Source organism: Piliocolobus tephrosceles, chromosome 16 (genome assembly GCF_002776525.5).
Source record: "Piliocolobus tephrosceles isolate RC106 chromosome 16, ASM277652v3, whole genome shotgun sequence".
NCBI lineage: Eukaryota > Metazoa > Chordata > Mammalia > Primates > Cercopithecidae > Piliocolobus > Piliocolobus tephrosceles.
This window is the reverse complement of record NC_045449.1, coordinates 33,871,293-33,892,467: the sequence shown is the minus strand read 5'-3', so window position 1 is coordinate 33,892,467 and position 21,175 is coordinate 33,871,293. Positions and strand designations below refer to the sequence as shown.

General features: G+C 45.3%; 1 pseudogene; it reads left to right on the top strand.

The window, feature by feature from the left end:
* Window positions 1–16,907, top strand: part of LOC111537260 — a 151,613-nt pseudogene extending 134,706 nt beyond the window's left edge.
* Window positions 16,908–21,175: the final 4,268 nt, after the last annotated feature.

The window sequence follows — 21,175 nt, the reverse complement described above, 5'->3', positions numbered from 1 at the left end:
CCAACATGGTAAAATTCTGTCTCTACTAAATAAATTTTAAAAAATGGCTGGGTGTGGTGGCACATGCCTGCAATCTCAGCTACTTGGGAAGCTGAAGCAGGATAATTGCTTGAACCCGGGAGGCGGTGGTTGCAGTGAGCTGAGATTGTGCCATTTCACTCCAGCCTAGGCAACAAGAGCTAAATAAAATTCCATCTAAAAAAAAAAAAAGCCCAAGAGAAAGGAGGCAGTGGCTGTTCCCTAGTGCTACTGCTGCAGTTCCAATTCTTTCCAACGCTACGAGGTTCAGTTGACTCAGGGTGTGGTACACATTTGTTTTTCCTATGAACCATCCTTTTGAATTGTCTCTGAGTAATGAGTAACTTGTCTCTAGTAAATTGACTGTCTGTTTCTTGCAACCAAAATAACACAGTGTGGATCAGACTGTGGATCATCAGTATCCTGTCTAATGCTGCTGTGGGTGTTAGTACGTAGACTATATTCCAAAGTCCCTTACTTCTCTCCTGTTTTAGTAGGGCTCTTACATTACAAGTGGCAGAAAGCCACATCAAACTGGTCTACAAAGGGGAATTTATTGGAAGGGCTGGAGTATCTGATGTAACAACCAAGTCTGGAAAAGGACAATGGTATTCCTGGGCCTCAGGAATAACTACAACCAAGAGCTCAAGCCCTGTTAGGACTCTAGTTCTGTCTCTTGTCTCTGCTTCTAAACAGGACTCTAGTTCTAGCTCTTGTCTCTGCTTCTCTCTACATATTTTTTATAAGTTTAGTTTGTTGTTGTTTTGCTTTGTCTTTAGAGACAGGGTCTCACTCTATCACCCAGGCTGGAGTGCAGTGGCACTCAGCATAGCTCACTGCAGCCTCCAGCTCCTGGGCTCAAGAGATTCTCCTGCCTCAGCCTTTCGTGTACCTCGGGACTACAGGTGTGCGCCACCATGCCCAGTTTTGAAAATTTCTTTCTTGGCTGGGGGCAGTGGCTCACGCCTGTAATCCCAATGCTTTGGGAGGCCACGGCAGGCAGATCACGAGGTCAGGAGTTGGAGACCAGCCTGGTTAACATGGTAAAACCCCATCTCTACTAAAAATACAAAAATTAGGCCGAGTGTGATGGCTCACACCTATAATCCCAACACTTTGGGAGGCTGAGGTGGGCAGATCACGAGGTCAGGAAATCGAGACCATGGTGAAACCATGGTGAAACCCCGTCTCTACTAAAATACAAAAAATTTGCCAGGCGTGGTGGCGCACTCCTGCAGTCCCAGCTACTCAGGAGGCTGAGGCAGGGGAATTGCTTGAACCCAGGAGGCAGAGCTTGCAGACAGCTGAGATTGTACCACTGCACTCCAGCCTGATGACAGGGCAAGACTCCATCTTCGGGGTAAAAAAAATCTTTCTTCTTCGTACAGACTAACTTCTATATATATGACGATCTTTGAGAGCATCCCAGTGTCCTAAAGAGACTGTATGGCTTAGTAAAGCATAGAACCTGAGTCAGGTTGAGGTGGTTTTAAATCCAAGCTTAGCCATCAACTAACAGGGAACTGTTGACCTTTCAGCTTAACCTTGACTTCTATATAACCGCCCCTCAACACCATGAGCCTTGATTTCCTTTTCTAGAGGATGGAGATTAAAAATAGGTGCCTACCTTCCAGGGTTGCTGTGAAGATTATTTATGATAATGTTTATAAAGCATTTGGCTCAGTATCTGGTATTCAAGTTAGTACTTACGACTTTCCTGCCAAATGCAAAACCTCAAAAGGCTTCTCCTTTAAGAATGTAGATCTTAGTCTATCTTGATACATCAGCAAGTTGCAGGAGGTGAATTGAATTACGAGGGACCCTGCAGAAGTAAGGCATGTCAGGATCTGATAGCAGCTCTCTGAAGTAGCTCCATTAAGCTGTCGCTGGAGGGTGCTAATACGCCTGGGGACATTTTAGCAGGCCCTAGCTCTGAAACTCACCGCTAGGCTAGGCGCACCCACCCATGGCCACCGGAGGGTGCCAGATCCTCAGGATGGGGAGCTGGCCCAGACACATTCTCAACTGGCCTAGAAGACGGTTCTTGGAGAGCCAGCAGAGCTAGGGTAAGGAAGGAGGACCAGTGAAGGAGCAGGTGCCTTACCAGCTTATTGGGGGAGCCATGCCAGGCAGGAACTCTGGAGACCTGGGACAAGAATCTAAGCAAACACAGAGCCTCAGGAAATCTCTGGGAACTGTTCTTTTTGTTTGTTTGTTTTTTGTTTTTTGTTTTCAGGCGGAGTTTCACTCTTATTGCCCAGGCTGGAGTGCAGTGGCATGATCTCAGCTCACTGCAACCTTCGCCTCCTGGGTTCAAGCAATTCTCCTGCCTCAGTCTCCCGAGTAGCTGGGATGACAGGCATGCGCCACCACTCCTGGCTAATTTTGTATTTTTAGTAGAGACTGGGTTTCGCCATGTGGGTCAGGCTGGTCTCAAACTCCTGACCTCAGGTGATCTGCCCACCTCGGCCTCCCAAAGTGCTGGGATTACAGGCGTGAGCCACCGTGCCCAACTAGAAGCAGGGAAGTGTTAAGACATCAAGACAAGAGTGCTGGGAGTATTAGGAACCTGATTTGAGTTGAAGAACCCATATAGAAGTCAGACATGGCCAAGAAAGTGAGAGAAAGGGTGGAGGCCAGAGATATGACCCAAGACAAAGGTAGCAGAGGCCAGGGGCCTTTGGCAGGGCATCTGTCCTGCAGGCTGTCATCTGGGAGGGGCCTGCTCAAAGTGTTGAAGCCATTCAGACTAAACTGTACAATTATTTTTTCAGTCAAAAGTAAACTCTACTGATTAACTCAGTTATCCTCTAAGATAATAGATATTAAAACACGAAGTCACTTAATATGCAATTATCTAATGAGTAAAAATGATTTGTCACTTATATAAACTGCAGGTTTTTGTGCACCATCAGAAATTTCATGATGGTATATAAAGTTGTAGAAAAAGAAGCACTACTAGTAAAAGTTCAGAGGTGATTTTATTTTATTTTATTTTATTTTATTTATTTATTTTTTTGAGACGGAGTCTGGCTCTGTCGCCCAGGCTGGAGTGCTGTGGCCGGATCTCAGCTCACTGCAAGCTCCGCCTCCCAGGTTTACGCCATTCTCCTGCCTCCGCCTCCCAAGTAGCTGGGACTACAGGCGCCCGCCTCGTCGCCCGGCTAGTTTTTTGTATTCTTTAGTAGAGACGGGGTTTCACCGTATTAGCCAGGGTGGTCTCGATCTCCTCACCTTGTGATCCACCCGTCTCGGCCTCCCAAAGTGCTAGGATTACAGGCTTGAGCCACCGCGCCCGGCCTATTTTATTTTATTTATTATTTATTTTTTTTTTTTGAGAGGGAGTCTCGCTCTGCCGCCCAGGCTGGAGTGCAGTGGCTGGATCTCAGCTCACTGCAAGCTCCGCCTCCTGGGTTTACGCCATTCTCCCGCCTCAGCCTCCCGAGTATCTGGGACTACAGGCGCCCGCCACGTCGCCCCGCTAGTTTTTTGTATTTTTTTAGTAGAGACGGGGTTTCACCATGTTAGCCAGGATGGTCTCGATCTCCTGACCTCGTGATCCGCCCGTCTCGGCCTCCCAAAGTGCTGGGATTACAGGCTTGAGCCACCGCGCCCGGCCAACCATCAATTTTAATTGGTCTTTTTTTTTTTTAAGAGATGGAGTCTTTCTATGTTGCCCAGGCTGGTCCTAAGGGATCTTCCTGCCTCAGCCTCCTAAAGTGCTGGGATTGCAGGCATGAGCCACTGTGTGCAACATTTAATTGGTCTTTTAATTTTATTTTAAAAATATGGTTTATGATTTATTCAGTTTGCTATTTTGCCTTTTTTTTTTTTTTTTTTGAGACAGAGTTTTGCTCTTGTTGCCCAGGCTGGAGTCAATGGCACAATCTCAGCTCACTGCAACCTCCACCTCCCTGGTTCAAGCCATTCTCCTGCCTCAGCCTCCCAAATAGCTGGGATTACAGGCCCTGCCACCACGCCCGGCTAATTTTGTATTTTTAGTAGAGACGGGGTTTCTGTATGTTGGTCAGGCTGGTCTTGAACTCCCGACTTCAGATGATCCACCCGCCTTGGCCTCCCAAAGTGCTGGGATTACAGGTGTGAGCCCCTGAGCCAGACCCTATTTTGCCTTTTACACCTACCATTGTCTCATAAGTATCTTTATGTAACAAAATTATTTTTAATGACTGCATATGGGAGCCATGAATTTCATCTATATATATCATAAATTACTGTAACGCTTTCACCATTGTTGAATATTTAGGTTGTTTCCAATTCTAAATTACACTATGATAAACACTTCTGTGCATAAAACTACGTTCACATTTCTGATTAGATTATTATTTTTTTTTTTTTGAGAGGAAGTTTCCCTCTTGTTGCCCAGGCTGGAGTGCAATGGCACAATCTCAGCTCACCACAACCTCTGCCTCCCAGGTTCAAGTGATTCTCTTGCCTCAGCCTCCCAAGTAGCTGGGATTACAGGCACGTGCTGTCAAACCTGGCTAATTTTGTAGTTTTAGTAGCGACAGGTCTCTCCATGTTGGTCTGGCTGGTCTCGAACTCCCGACCTTAGGTGATCCACCTGCCTCGGCCTCCCAAAGTGCTGGGATTACAGGTGTGAGCCACTGTGCCCAGCCTCTGATTAGATTCTTAAAATAAAATTAGTAGTTCAAAGAGTCTGAGCATTTTTTTTTTTTCAGATGCAATCTTGCTCCGTTGCCCAGGTTGCAGTACAGTAGTCTGATCTCAGCTCACTGAAACCTCCACTGCCTAGTTCAAGCAATTCTCCTGCCTCAGCCTCCTTAGTAGCTGGGATTATAGGTGTGCACCAACATACCTGGCTAATTTTTGTACTTTTAGTAGAGACGAGGTTTCTCCATGTTGGTCAGCTTGGTCTTGAACTCCTGACCTCAGGTGATCTGCCCGCCTCGGCCTCCCAAAATGCTGGGATTACAGGCATGAGCCATCGCGCCTGGCCCATGTCTTACCTATTTTTCTAAACTTGAATCACAGTGCTTTTCTTATGAATTTATTTAAATGCATAAGAAAATATATTTTAAAATCTTTATTTTATTTATTTTATTTTATTTAAAATAAAGACTTTAAAATATATTAACCTTGTTTCATATTAATTATTGGCATTTATTTATTGAGATGGGGTCTTGTTCTGTCACCCAGGCTGGAGTGCAGTGGTGCAATCTCGGCTCATTGCAACCTCTGCCCCCCAGATTCAAGCGATTCTCCTGCCTCAGCCTCCCAAGTAGGTGGGGTTACAGGCACACACCTCCACGCCTGGCTAATTTTTGTATTTTTAGTAGAGACAGAGTTTCACAGTGTTGGCCAGGCTGGTCTTGAACTTCTGATCTCAAGTGATCTGTGTGCCTCAGCCTCCCAGAGTGCTGGGATTACAGGTGTGAGCTACCACACCCGACCAGCATTTATTTTTATTATGATAACTTGCTGTAGCTAATATATTTCTTTTATGTAGCTGAATTTGTTTATTTTGGCATTTTTTTCTATTGATTTAATGATTACAAGGTTTTTCATTAAGAGACAAGATGAATATTTATCACATTTTCATCTAGTATTTTAAGATGTTATCTTCTTATATTTAATGCTTTAAATCAGCAGGGTTTCCTTCTGAGGTATATGAGGTGAGAATTACAGTACTCTTATGGAAAGGCAAAGTACTTGTGACAGGGCTCCCTGCTTGTGGAAAAACAGCCACTGGTCTGGGTAAAGAGGCCTCATGGTGTGTCCCCGACTTACTCCTGGGGGACTCTAGCTCTATGCTAGGTGTCTGCGCTAGGCACCGTGAACCTCTGACATTTGGATTTAACTTTTATTTATTGTAGCTACAGGAGGATTTCCAAGAATAGAAATGTTTCCTCTACTCCCTTGTATTTTGAAATAGAAAAGTCACCTGGCCATTTCACTGCCAAGTTTATGAGATAGTACAATCCAAACACTTAAGTGTTCATCTAGGTTTGTCTGAACAGCCTCAGGCTCTAATGTTCCAAACACATTACTGCAGGATGCTGGATACCTGGAGATAATGCTTCCAGACCACGAAGGTGGCCATGGTAAATGATAAATGATTCCCATTCTTTTTTGTTTGTTTGTTTGTTTTTGAGCAGGAGTCTTGCTCTGTCGCCCAGGCTGGAGTGCAGTGGCACCATCTTGGCTCACTGCAAGCTCTGCTTCCCAGGTTCATGACATTCTCCTGCCTCAGCCTCCCAAGTAGCTGGGACTACAGGCGCCTGCCACTACGCCTGGCTAATTTTTTTGTATTTTTAGTAGAAACGGGGTTTCACTGTGTTAACCAGGATGGCCTCGATCTCCTGACCTCATGATCTGTCCGCCTCGGCCTCCCAAAGTACTGGGATTACAGGTGCGAGCCATTGTGCCCGGCCGATTCTCATTCTTATGCTAGCTAGTTGATATCAACCAGACTAGCTTCCTCTGCAGAGACTGACTGTTGCCTGAGCCACGCACGGATCACTTATCTTGGGACCATATGACCCCACTGCACTATTAAAGGTGTTGGTTTCAATGGCGCAGGGCTTTTTGCATCCAGGTAAGTCAAAGTCGGGAAAGAGACAAGCAAGTCTTCAACTGCTAGAGTGCTTTATCTAACTCTATAACTGAGGGAAACTTCTTCCTTTTGAGAAGGTAAATTTTGGTTTAGTGAAAGCAGAAGGCTGTAAGAATCCCAGGAATAGTTCAGTGCCTTTGGTGTACCGGGCTGGGTACAAAGTTTATGGCCATCACCACATGTAGATAACCATGGGGATCTGTAGCCCATTTCTTGGGATTGGCTTGGAGTGACACTATGGCCAGTGGTCAAAGAACTTGGCTCCTGGGCTTGTGTCAGATTGGAAAAGTATTTCAGGAGATTGTGCAGGTACATATGACTTCCCCAGAGTCACACACAATGCTGTTCCTTAAGTGACTGAGACACTCCATAGGCAAAAGGTGATGCCATGATTTAGACTTACCAATCTATAAGGCAATTTTTCTCTCATTTTCCTTCCAAATCTGGGTAAGTTGTAGGCTCCTTGAAGTTTTTATTTTGTAAAGACCTGTGCCAGAAGTTAGAAATCTGAGCAGACAGAGATCTCAGATGGAGGACTCAGAAGTGGTAATTCCATAGAGGCAGAAAGCCTCTTTAATCAGCCTCTCCACCTCCCGCATCCCAGGCCTGTACCCTTTCTTTATCACAAAGGGCACTGGGTCTGGGAAGAAGGAGGTGGAGAGGCTGATTAAAACTGTCACAAAAAGAAAGGGGTCAATGACAACTGCTTAAGGTCTCTGCCTCTGCCTCTGCATCTGAAGGGAATATATGGGAAGGGTTGTCACGTGGCACCAGATCTACTGTATGGTCCCATTTACATAACAGGGAAGCTGCTTCACTTCTGTGTCTAAAAGCACTATGCTCCAACTTGTGCTGAGCCAGAATTCTGGAAACACAGATCATGGGTGAGATAGGGTTTGGTTGGGGGTCAGGGTGAGGAAAAGCACAGGCTATGATGATGGCAGAAATATGGCAAAGGGGAGAGGGAGGGGGGTTTTTCCAGGACAAGCTTGAGTCCTGGGCCTCCAGTGGAAGACAGGAATCGAGAGGCAGCATGCACACTGAGTGTCCCTAGTTTTTAGCTATGCTGCAGTGGCCTCAATTCAGGTGGGAGAGAGACCAACTGGACCAGAGAAAGCTGCCTGAGCCCCCTGAGTCCACTGTTGCTTAGATCTCAAGAGTGGAACCCACAAACCTGAGCTCCCCTGGGATGGGAAACATGTCCTGTGACTAAGGACCAGGCTGCTCCCTGGGCCAAGGATCAGGCTGTCCCATAGCCTGAGGCCCAGATAATCATTGGGGCAGCAGATGGCAGCTCTTTGCACCAGGCATTGATGGATAAAGTAGCCTGCCCTTTCTCAGACAAGCTCCGCCACCCAGTCTGCTAATCATGGAGCAAATAGAAAATGCCTACAAAATTAGCTGGGCATGGTGGTGCAGGTCTATAATCCCAGCTACTTGGGAGGCCGATGCAGGAGAATCGCTTAAAACCAGGAGGCAAAGGTTGTAGTGAGCTGAGATCACACCATTGCATTCCAGCTCGGGAGACAAGAACAAAATTCCATCTCAGAAAAAAAAAAAGAGAGAGAGAGAGAAAAAAAAAAGGAAAATGCCAACTAGTTGAATTGAAACATACTTCACTTCATTTGGCCAACTGGCCATTTCCACACACATTTTTCTCCATTGTTATTTTTAAACTACCATTGAATCTTAACTCAGTTATTTTAAATGATAACAAAGGAATGGCATTGTAATTTGCCTGTTTTCCTAAAAATCTTTCTATTAATATAAATGAATATATTTATTTCCCAAAATAAATGAGACAAAACCACAGTTACCATTGAATGCAGCCAACATATTTATCATGTCATCAGAGTAAATTGCATGATGCAGAGCTAGGAATTCGTAACCTGTTCCTGGAATAATATTTACATTAACCTTCCTTCTACCCACCCATCTTTGCCTTCTCAGGTAAAAAAAATAAATAAATAATTAAAAAATTGTTTTCAGAGATGAGGCCTCACTCTGTTGTTCAGGCTGGACTGCAGTGGTGTGATCATAGCTCACTGTAACTTCAAATTCTTGGGCTCAACCCATCCTCTCACCTCAGCCTCCCAAGTAGCCAGGACTATAGGCACATACCACCATGCCCAGCTAATTTTTTTTTTTTTTTCAGACAGAGTCTTGCTCTATCATGCACGCTGGAGTGCAGTAGCATGATTTCAGCACACTGCAACTTCCACCTCCCAGGTTCAAGCAATTCTCCTGCCTCGGCCTCCCAAGCAGCTGGGATCACAGGCACGAGTCACCATGCCCTGCTAATGTTTTGTATTTTTAGTGGAGACGGGGTTTCACCATGTTGGCTAAGCTGGTCTTGAACTCCTGGTCTCAAGTGATTTGCCTGCCTCGGCCTCCCAAAGTGCTGGGATTACAGGCGTGAGCCACTGTGCCTGGCTAAAAGGGTTTTATTGTTTGCTTGTTTTTTGGTTTTTAAGTTTGAACTTGACATTGTGAACATATCAGGTAAAAGTTGAGCTCATCACATCTGAATGATGTGAACTGTCATTTTTGCATCTGAAGATGATATGCCGTAACTATTCCTTCTGCTGATTTAGGCTTTGAGTTGCTTTACAAATTGTACTGGCAGATTTTCCTTGATCTATCAACCTTCTGCCATCAGAGTCTGTATTAGAGTTCCTCAATCATATAAAACAGAAACAGACTGGATGACTTGAGTAGGAGAGAATTGTTTTGGGGGGATAATAGGTAGCAGATGGGACTCATGGGAAAGCTGGAGAGTCTGCTTGGAGCACAGGAAGCCGGGCAACTCTAGTTAAGGTGGCCAGGGTCACAATGCTGGAACAATAGGTGCCAACCAGCTTTTAGTGTCTAGGTCATGCTATTCAAGATTCAAATCTTTTTTTTTTTTTTTTAGACAATGCCTCACTTTGTCACCCAGGGTGGAGTGCAGTGGCATGATCTCGGTTTACTGCAACCTCAACCACCTCCTGGGCTAAAGCGATCCTCTCACCTCAGCACCACAGGTAGCTGGGACCACAGGTGCACGCCACCAGGCCCAGCTAATTTTTTTGTATTTTTTTTTTTTTTGTACAGACAGGGTTTTGCCATGTTGCTCAGGCTGGTCTTGAAGTCCTGTGCTCAGGCAGTCCATCAGCCTTGGCCTCCCGAAGTGCTAGGATTACAGGTGTGAGCCACCATGCCCAGCCTCAAGATTCAAATCTAAGGAGACAATCTGTTCACCTCACTCCCTGGCTAGGAAAGAACAAGGCAGTTCGATTTCTAGTCCCATCAAGACTGTACACCATAGAGGAAAGGTATTGTCCCAATCAGAGTGCTTTACCAGAATAAGCCCTGTGTGGCACTAGGGCTTGAAGCCTGAACTGCCCAAAGTGACTCTAGTCCTGAGTGTCCCAGGGACTCATGCTGTCCTTCAACGGCTTCTGCAACTCTCCCAGCCTCTAATCTTGAATCCTCGCTACTTCTCCAGGCCAACAGGACCACCACATGTCATTGTCCTCTATCACTGAGGCTGGGGCTCTGGATATAGTGAGAAAGTTTCCTACAGTTACAATCTTCATAGCCAACAGAAAAGATGTTTTGTCTATGAAGAAATCATAGTTTTTAGGCCCCCAGAGTGTCATGTGGATCTTTCAGATTTCAGTTCTCCACCTGAACTCTCTAAGTGAGAGTATTTGAGTATCTGTATGATACTCAGAGATACTTGTCCTTGCCAACGACACCAGTGTTCTAACCTTAGGGACCTTTTTTTTTTTTTTTTTTAGCCAGAGCCTGGCTCTGTCACCCAGGCTAGAGTGCAGTGGTATGATCTGGGCTCACTGCAACCTCTGCCTCCTGGGTTCAAGCTATTCTCATGCCTCAGCTTCTCAAGTAGCTGGGATTACAGGCGGGCACCACCATGCCCGGCTAATTTTTGTATTTTTAGTAGACACGGGGTTTCACCATGTTGGCCAGGCTGGTCTCAAACTCCCGACGTTGTGAATCCTGACCTCAAGTGATCCACCCACCTCGGCCAACAAAGCACTGGGATTACACGGGTGAGCCACCATGCCTGACCTCCTTAGGGACATTTCTCATCTCCTTTCAGTCAACATCAGGTGACTTCTCCACTTGATTATGCGAAGCCCTGTTCAAAAGCTGTCCCTTTCCAGTGTCTCAGGGATTTTACTAGTCCCAAAATTTTCCAGACCATTTTCCTCATGAAACGAAGACTCCCGCTCATCTATGACATTCCAGAAACATCCAAATTGAGTTCCTAATGCGACAGAGTTTATGTGTTGGCTTGGGATAGGGTGCACAAGGCATGTTTTGCATAAGAGTCTCTTTGTTGTGTTTAAAAGGCTAAACTTAGATCACAGGCCGGGGTACATGGTAGGGGTCGGGGTCAGCTCAGTGAAGATGAATTGCTTGAAACTTCAGCTTGAATTCTGTAGCAACAGAAAGCAACTAACTTGCCTTCCTGCTGCTTATGGTGCCAGCGCTTATGGTGCCATTCTGATAAGAATCAGCACAGTGGGAGTAAGGTCAAGAGTCCAGAGGACTCACAGGGCTGAGGAATATGTGTTACCGGCATTAAATCTCGAAATGCACTTTCCCACAGAAACGCTTTTATAAATAGTGGTCAGAATCTTTAGTATTATGAGTACAATATTTCAGGTACATTACGGTTCTGTGAGCTTTTGTGGGCTGGCCTTGGGGCAGAGCCACCATTTGTAATATTGTTTCTATAGGAAAACTCATTCCCAGTTCCAGACAACAGACCAACAAATAAACTAATAAGCTGGGGATTGCCTATTTTGAAGATTTTTGCCGGTGAACACAATAGATTCACAGGCTTTTACAGTCAGTCAAACTGAGCTTATAGCCTTGTGGTCCAAGATGTTGGCCCTGAGCCCAGAAGCCCTCTGCTGCCCCTTTGTCCTCTCTCTGCTGAACACTTTGATTCAATTCCCCTAAATCCCTAGAGTCCATTAACCACTGCTGTCTCTATCCCCAGGTCCGCCTGCAGGCATCTTGCTAAGGCAAAAGTTGAGTACCTCTCATTCTAAGCTTTGTCATTGAAATGTTTCAGGATTACAAAATGTTTATACCAACCTGGGTGACAGGGTGAGAATCCATTTCAAAAAAAAAAAGAGAGAGAGATTTAAGGAATCACGAATGTGTAGTACCCACCTTAGAAATGAAAGATCACCCATACAGTTGAAGCTCCCATAGTCTGTGCCTGCTCTTGTGTCATCTCCCTGCTATTCCAGAAGTAATTCCTTTCCTGAAATCAGGCATTATCATGGCCATGTAACTTCTCAGCCACTCTGTTCACTTAACCTGGGCTTCCCTTCTGCTAGAATGGTAGATGTGTTGAAGGTGGGAAAAGAATCAGTCTGGAGAATATGGACCAGGTTATCCTGGCCCTAACCCAAGTGTTCAGGGATGGGGACTCAGCCTATATTATAGAGATGTCATTTTAGGAAGTGGAGAAAACATTCGATATGCCTCAGACCCATATTCTAGGAGGATCCTGGGAAGGCAGGCCAGGAAGAATTGGGACAGCGTATCTCTCCAGCTGGGTTTCTTTAGCCCAGCAAAAGCTCTATGTCTGGCAAGACCAGGAAATCAGTAATCAGATAAAAGGGTGGGCAAGAATGGGAAAGTCTTGCCAGAGAGGGTACCTCTGAGTCCAACATTTCTAGACCACAGGAACAGGACAATAAGAAATCAAAGTCCATTCACTCACTCAGTCATTCGTTCAGTCAGTCATTCAAATCCATCCCTGCCTAGGTCACAATCAATGTGCTAGACATTACAGGGGAGGACTGTAAATAAGAACAAGAAATGATGCCTGCTCTTGAAACTCATAGATTAGAACACAAGAGAGACACACAAAAATATTACAATATAATATGGTAAGTTAGAACATGGTGGGGGCTTCACAGGGCTCAGTGGAGCAGACTGGGTCAGCATCCAACCCGCACAGTGGGTGTTTAAGAAATAATCCAGGGTGCAGCTTCTTAGGGAGGTAGCAGAAGGCTTGGTGGCACAGTGAAGCTCTAAGAGATGTTCTGGGGCAAAGAAAAGGGATGAGGCAAAGAAAGTCAGAAATTCAAATTCAGCCAGGCTCATGCCTGTAATCCCAATACTCTGAGAAGCCAAGGTGGGAAGATTGCTTGAAGCCAGGAGATCCAGACCAGCCTGGGCAACACAGTGAGACTCCCATCGCTATAAATTTTTTTTTTTAAATTAGTCATGTGTGGTAGCGCCCCTGTATGTCCAGCTACCCAGGAGTGTGAGGCGGGAGGATTGATTGAGTTCAGGAGTTTAAGACTGCACTGAGCTATGATTGCATCACTGCACTCCAGCCTGGGCAACAGGGCAAGACTCTGCCCCTCCCCCTCATTCTCCCCCACCACACACACACAAAGGAAAGACTCGAATTCAAGGGGTGAAGATGAATCAAGGAGCAGACAGATATTTGGAATAGAATAGGGGCTGGACAAACAGGACAAATATCATCATGTGCTTGTAGGTCCTCCTGTATCTACCATTGTAGATACCACCTTCCTGATACCAACACTTGGAACCCACAGACCACTCTAATCCACATACTTCTCTGTACGTCTGTTTCTCTCTACTTCCCCAGACATTCTATTAATATTTGTGTCCTATTGAACCCCTGTCTGTTGGTGAATTCTCCTACTTCCTTAACTTCTTCACAGAACTATCTAAAGTGGACACCTTTTTGGAGTGCCTTCCCAGCTCATCAGGACCGTCATAGCATCTTCTCCCCGTAATGATAGGCCTATGGCTACCATCTTGTGCAAGTGTCCAAGATACCCAACTCCCTCAAACTATCACTCACTACTGTCCACAGATAGCTGGAGCTGGTTTCTGTTACATGCAACCAGAGACCCTGCAAACTCCCTCACCTTCTAGCCTGAACTGAAACCTGGCTTTCCCCTAAGGTTACCACTTCCCCTGTACTTCTTTCGAGTAGAAGCTATTTATTCTTTCATGCCCCCAATACAGGGAGGCACTAGCAACAACATTCTTCCAGTTCCCTAAGACCCTCCTAACAATTTCTCCCCTATGAAAAACCTCTGCCCCACTGAAGTCCATGACATCCAACTCATCAACTTCTCTCCTTTCATCTCTGTCATCCATCAACCATATTTCTTAAATACCTGTCTCACTTCTTCTTCCTGGGCAGAAGGGAGATTTTGCTGACTTTGTGGGCCACCCACTCAATGACCCAGCTTCTTAGTTTCCTGACCTTTCATACTCAGCATCTACACTTCAGTTCTCTTCAGTGGACTCCTACGGCCACACCCTGGACTTTGTCACTACCAGAACAGTTCCACCCTGCAAATCTTAAACTCTTTATCACTGTAACTATTCATCCAGCTCTTTCCCCTGACACCATCTGATGGGTTGAGGCCTCTACAAATTTTCTTTTCTTTTTTGAGACAGACTCTTATTCTTTTACCCATGCTGGGGTGCAGTGGCATGATCATGGCTCACTGTAGCCTCAAACTCACGGGCTCAAGCATCCTTCTGCCTCAGCCTCCCAAGTAGCTGGTATTACACGTATAGCTAATTAAAATTTTCTCTTTTTTCTTTTTTTTGTTTTTTGAGATGGAGTCTCGCTCTATCGCCCAGGCTGGAGTGCAGTGGCCAGATCTCAGCTCACTGCAAGCTCCGCCTCCTGGGTTTACTCCATTCTCCTGCCTCAGCCTCCCGAGTAGCTGGGACTACAGGCGCCCGCCACCTCGCCTGGCTAGTTTTTTTGTATTTTTTTAGTAGAGACGGGATTTCACCGTGTTAGCCAGGATGGTTTCGATCTCCTGACCTCGTGATCCGCCCGTCTCGGCCTCCCAAAGTGCTGGGATTACAGGCTTGAGCCACCGCGCCCGGCCTCTTTTTTCTTTTTGTAGAGACAGGGTCTTGTCATGTTGTCTAGGCTGGTCTCAAACTCCTGGGATCAAGCAATCCTCTCCCCTTGGCTTCCCAAAGTGCTGGGACTACAGTCCTGAGCCACTATGCCTGGCCGCCTCTACAGATTTTTAGGTGTGTTCTCAGCCTGTTGAATAAACCTTTTTACTTTTTACCTATCAGCATTTCCTTCCCTTTCATCCCTTAGCCATCACTGCAAACTTTCGGTACCCTTCCCAAGCTCCACACAATCAAATGAAACTGCGCTATTGTTCTCTTCATCTAGTAACTTAATTATTAATATTATTCAGCAAACATTTATTACACATCCACTATGTGCTGGGTACCATGGCTACAATGACACAGGTTTGCCAGTGAGGAGCTCACAGCTTAGGAAGGAGGCAGCTATGATAAGACCTAGAGTTGGGGCCGGGAGGTAGAAAGGGATGTTTCATGAAGAAGAAACAACATGAGCAAAACTCTAAGACAGAATTGAGTGTGGCTTGAGGAATTGAAACAAAAAAACCTGTATGGTTGGAGACAGATGCTAGATAGTGGAACAAGGTGAGGCTGAGTGAGGGGAAAGACAGAAGATCTGCATTTTTGGAGGTGTGTTTTGCTGTAATAAAATCTGCATTTTGATTTTTTTTTTTTTTTTTTGAGATGGAGTCTCACTCTGTTGTCCAGGCTGGAGTGCAGTGTTGCAATCATGGCTCACTGCAGCCTCGAACTCCTGGGCTCAAGCAATCCTCCCACCTCAGCCTCCTGAGTAGCTAGGACTACAGGTGCACACCACCACACCACCACACCTGGATAACTTTTTAATTTTTTTGTAGAGATGGGGTCTCACTGTATTGCCCAGACTGGCCTCAAGTGATCCTTCTGCCTTGGCCTCCCAAAGTGCTGGGATTATAGGCGTGAGCCACCGCACCCGGCCATAGGATCGACTTTTTGAAAAAATCACTGGCAAGGGATGACGCATGAGGGATTTTTAGGGCAGTGAGACTATTCTGTATGATACTGCAATGGTGGATACATGTCATACATTTACTATACAACAGGAGAGTAAACCATAATGTAAACTTTGGTTCATAATAACAGTCTTCGGTTAATAATAAGTATCAATATTGGTTTATCAGTTGTAAGAAATGTACCACACTAATTCAAGATGCCACTCACAGGGGGAACTGTGAGTGGCATAGAAAGTAGGTATAAATGAACTCCCTGTACTAAGTGCTCAGTTTTCTGTAAACCTATGAAACTCCTCTAAGAAGAGAGTTCATTAATTAACAATAAAAAAATAGGCCGGGCGTGGTAGCTCACGCCTATAATCCCAGCACTTTGGGAGGCTGAGACAGGTGGATCATGAGGTCAGGAGATCAAGACCATCCTGGCTAACATGGTGAAACCCAGTCTCTACTAAAAATACAAAAAAATTAGCCGGGCGTGGTGGCGGGTGCCTGTAATCCCAGCTACTCAGGAGGCTGAGGCAGGAGAATGGTGTGAACCTGGAAGGCAGAGCTTGCAGTGAGCTGAGATCATGCCACTGCATTCCAGCCTGGGTGACAGAGCAAGACTCTGTCTCAAAAAAATAAAATAAATAAGTAAATAAATAAATAAGGCTGTAGAGGGAAGACCATCAGCTGCTGTGAGAAAAGTAAATTGCTGGCAGTGGAAATGTGGGCAGACCATTAGAACACCGTCCCAGAAGCCCTGGCAAGAGAAGATGATAGTGAGCCCAGTTCTGAAGAAAAAGAAGTGGATAGAAGGCAGTATTGACAAGACTTGGTGATAGACTGGATGTGGGCAGGGATCAAGGGCCACTGAGGCTTCTGGCTTGCCCAACTCCATGATTAAATGATACCATTCACCAGTCATTGTCCTAGGACAACTTTAACAACACCCTCGCTACATGCTGACGACCTGTTGAACACATGGATTCTCAGCATGTGTGTAAATGTGATGCTCACACAAAAGACATTTCAGCTCTGACCATGATCATTTCCTGCCAGATCTCATTTAAAAAGGAGGTCATCCCACGAGTCTTATTCATGTTTCAACCATTAATTGAAGTAGGCAAGATTTGTTCGTTTCTCTGGGACTTGGTATTTATACGAGTAACATGAGAAAGCTGAACCAGACAGCCCCTAAGGATCTTACAAAGAGGGGATGGGGGATGCCAGTGGTCTCTAGCAGCTAGAGGTCTTCCAAACACTGAAATATCTTTCATGCTTGTCTTTCCTCAACCCCTGGGCTCTCATAATGAAGGATAATACATCCAATTTGCTGTCCATGTTTTGTTCTTGGCAGATCTGTAGTTCTGGATTCCCGCTTCGGCATTCCAGGACTGTGACTGGGTCTGCATAAACCACAATAACCCCAAGTAACTTTGTTGTACTTCTTTCCAAGTATTTCTTTCCAAGTCAGCTTTGGGACACACCACCTGATGGTCTCAGAGAAAACTTAGTTCTCTGTGTGTTTCTATTTCAAAATGAAGGCTATCTTCAGACAACAGAACAAATGTGCCAATATTTTATTTCCAAAAGCAGAGTACACAAACTCCCAGGAGCTGCCAGCCCTTTAGTCAATCTGCTTCTCAGAAAATGCTGTTACTGTGGCTGGGTGTGGTGGTTCATGCCTGTAATCCCAGCACTTTGGGAGACCAAGGTGGGTGGATCACCTGAGGTCAGGAGTTCAAAACCAGCCTGGCCAACATGGTGAAACCCTGTCTCTACTAAAAATACAAAAAAATTAGCCAGGTGTGGTGGCGCATACCTGTAATCCCAGCTACTTGGGAGGCTGAGGCAGGAGAATTCCTTGAACCTGGGAGGCGGAGGTTGCAGTGAGCTGAGATCACACCGTTGCACTCCAGCCTGGGCAACAAGAGTGAAACTCTGTCTCAAAAAAAGAAAAAAAAAAAAGAAAAGAAAAGAAAAGAAAAATGCTGTTACTATTCAACACTCCTGGAGCCTTATCACCTTTCCAGCCACAGCAGTGACATGACACAGAACCTATAGCTAATTGAGCCATGCCAACTTTGTTGCCAACCCACAGTCAACAGTGTAAGGGGCCGCCTTTCAGTCTGACCTTCTGTACATAAACTCCTAACTGTGGGTTCCAGCAGGAGAACTCAAGGTCGTGTGCTATCGTTGTGCCATGATGCCTTTGTATGGCTTGTCTAAAATGCCATGGCATCTCTAAAATTCTTCGTTGAAAACTGCCTAAGGCTTAGGCTGGCATGGTGGCCTATACCTGTAGTCCTAGCTCCTTGAGAGGCTGAAGTGGGAGGATTGCTTGGGTCCAGGAGGTGGAGGTTACAGTGAGCTATGATCATGCCACTGCACTCCAGCCTGGGCAACAGAGAGAGATCCTGTCTCAAAAAAAAAAAAAGTTAATTAAATTCTTTTTTTTTTTTTTTTTTTTTTTTGAGACAGAGTTTTGCTCTTGTTGCCCAGGCTGGAGTGCAGTGGTGCAATCTCGGCTCACTGCAACCTCAGCCTCCTGGGTTCAAGCGATTCTCTTGCCTTAGCCTCCTGAGTAGCTGGGATTACAGGCGCCTGCCACCACACCCAGCTAATTTTTGTATTTTTAGTAGAGACAGGGTTTCCTCATATTGGTTAGGCTGGTCTCGAACTACTGACCTCAGGTGATCCGCCTGCCTCGGCCTACCAAAGTGCTGGGATTACAGGTGTGAGCCACCGCGTCCAGCCTAATTCAATTTTTTTGTAAAGAAAATTGCTTACGATAAACATGACAACCTGGAGTCTGGCATAAGAGTCAGTGCTGTGTTGAAACATATACACTTGGGCCCAGACCAAGGACGGTCCCAGAGAATCCCTGAGAAGCAAACTGCATGAAAACTAAAACTGGTTTAATCCTAACTGGGTCTATGATACTTTCCTGCAAGGAAAGTGGCCCAGTTTCCCTAAGCCTCACTCTGGCCATCATTTGAGTGATAAACACAGCCCTGTGCTCTATACAAAACCAACCCTGCTTTCTGCCCTGCTCCCTGCTTCGAGTTCCTGAATCAAACAAGTGCCCTCTTTCTCTTTCACAATGAGAAAGTTCTCTATGGATGAAGTCCTTCTACATTTAGATGATAACTCTGGAATATAAAATTTATCCCCCTGTGGTAAACATGTCAATTCTGTATAATGTCTGTTATGCTGTAATTTCTTCCTTCTAAGGGTAGCTTATTAATTTGAATTAAACTGCTGGTTGCTGGCCAGCCAATATATTAATTGTCCTTGGTCAAATGCCAATCCGTAGTTTCATTAGCTGTATCTGGATTTTGTGGGGAGGGAAAGGTCACATGATATTAAACAGGATGGTCAGTTCGTTGCTGCTGCTGCTCCTGAAGGCAGCCAGTTCACGGAGCATCCAGCGGTACATCCCAAGGCTTTGTTTGAGCAAATAAGCTGAGTCCCTTGGAATGCGACTGCAACACTTTTGTATTTATTTGGTTGGTTGATTGTTGTCTCTCTGACTAGATAATCAAGTGCATGGGGGCACATTATAGGTGCACCATAGATATTTTTCAAATTAGCAAATAAATGCATGAATAGAATTGAAAGGCTATGGGGTCAAGAGAAGCTGGAGAAGTCAAGAGAGGACTTGAATGAATCAAAGGTTTGGCTAAAGTCAGGTTATGAGTAAGCCTAGTTATGAGTAAGCAGAACCTATGATGCAGAAAAGACACAGATGAGATGGTATGAACGCCAGTCTGTTGTGAGCACAGAGTGTGGCAGACACAAAGGGAGTGTCTGAGTCATATAAGAGTAAAGATTCAAAAATCCCGTGGCTAAGGTCTTGGAACTGCCTTGAATCTATAGCCACCTTCTTAGTCCTTTCTTCCTGACCCTGATTGCTCAGGCTTTCCTGGGTTTCCATGAATATGTGCCTTTGCAATCAATCATTTATTACTAAAGGTAACTTGAATGAATTGCCATTTCCTGGGAGTCTCAGTTTTACGCACCCCTAGGCACAGCACATGAGCCCTGAGGAATCCAATTATTATACATTCCATGAAGCACATTATCCCTTTCTGTGGCTAGAATCGTGGCCAGCTCATGAGATGGCCCGACATGTTTGAATTCAGTGTGCAGACACAGCTTAGGCTCAACCTGGAACCCCTACCACGCATACCTTATTTTATCACCACACATTTTAAGAAAATGCTTTTATTACTCTTAAGGAAGGGCAAATAGGTTTGATTGGCCAAATCTGTATTTTTAAATTGAATATAATAAATTAAAAAAAACATTATTTTTGAATAATACTTAAGAGGAGTTAGGAAGATAGATCATTTTTTTATGAAATCATCATCCACACATATTGCTTGGTTATGAGTCATCTAGTCATACTGTCAATTACCCTCATGGTCTTGAGCCCTTTTCAGTGCCTGTATATGTTAGTTTTCTATTGCTGCTAAAACAAATTGTCACAAATTCAGTGGCCTAAATAAAACAAATATATTATCTTGGTGTTCAGTAGGTTAGAAGTCCGACACAAACCTCACTGGGCTAAGATCAAGATATTAGCAAGGTTTCATTCCTTTGCAGAAGCTCTAGAGAACCTGTTCCCTATAATTTTTTTTTTTTGAGGTGAAGTCTCACTCTTGTCCTTCAAGCTGGAGTGTGATAGCACAATCTCGGCTCACTGCAACCTCTGCTTCCCAGGTTCAAGCGATTCTCCTGCCTCGGCCCCCCTGAGTAGCTGGGATTACAGGCACCTGCCACCATGCCTGGCTAATTTTTGTATTTTTTTTTTTTAGTAGAGATGGGGTTTCACCATGTTAGCCAGGCTGGTCTAGAACTCCTGACCTCAGGTGATCCACCTGCCTTGGCCCTCCAAACTGCTGGAATTACAGGCATGAGCCATTGCGCTCTGCTGACTTTTTTATTTTTTGAAGAAATGAGGTTTCTCGCTGTCACTCAGTCTGAAGTGCAGTGGGACAATCATAGCTCACTGCAAACTGGAACTCCTGGGCTCAAGTAACTCTCCCCCTCAGCCTCCCGAGTAGCTAGGGCTACAGGCACACCATGCTTATTTTTACAGAGACAGGGTCTTCCTATGTTGCCCAGGCTGGTCTTGAGCTCCTGGGTTCAAGCGTTCCTCCTACCTGGGTCTCCCAAAGCACTGGAATTTCTGGCACAAACCACCGAACCCAGTTGGTTTCCAGCCTTTTCTAGCTCCTACAGGATACTTTCATTGCTTGGCTCATGGTTCCTTTCTGTTTTCAAAGGAAGCAGCAGTGAGTCCTTTTCACATACACATCTCTTTGACCCTTCTCCAGTCGCATCTCACTCTGACTGACCTCAGCTGGGAAAGGTTCAGTGCTTTTCAGGGCTCATTGGTTAGGTTGGGCCCACCCAGGAAACCCCATGTCAAGGTCCTTAACCCTAATCACATCTGCAAAGTCACATCTGCAAAGAGCCAAGTAAGGTAATATATTCATGGCTGGGCGCGGTGGCTCACACCTGTAATCCCAGCACTTTGGGAGGCCGAGACGGGCGGATCACGAGGTCAGGAGGTCGAGACCATCCTGGCTAACATGGTGAAACCCCATCTCTACTAAAAATACAAAAAAAATTAGCTGGGTGAGGTGGCGGGCGCCTGTAA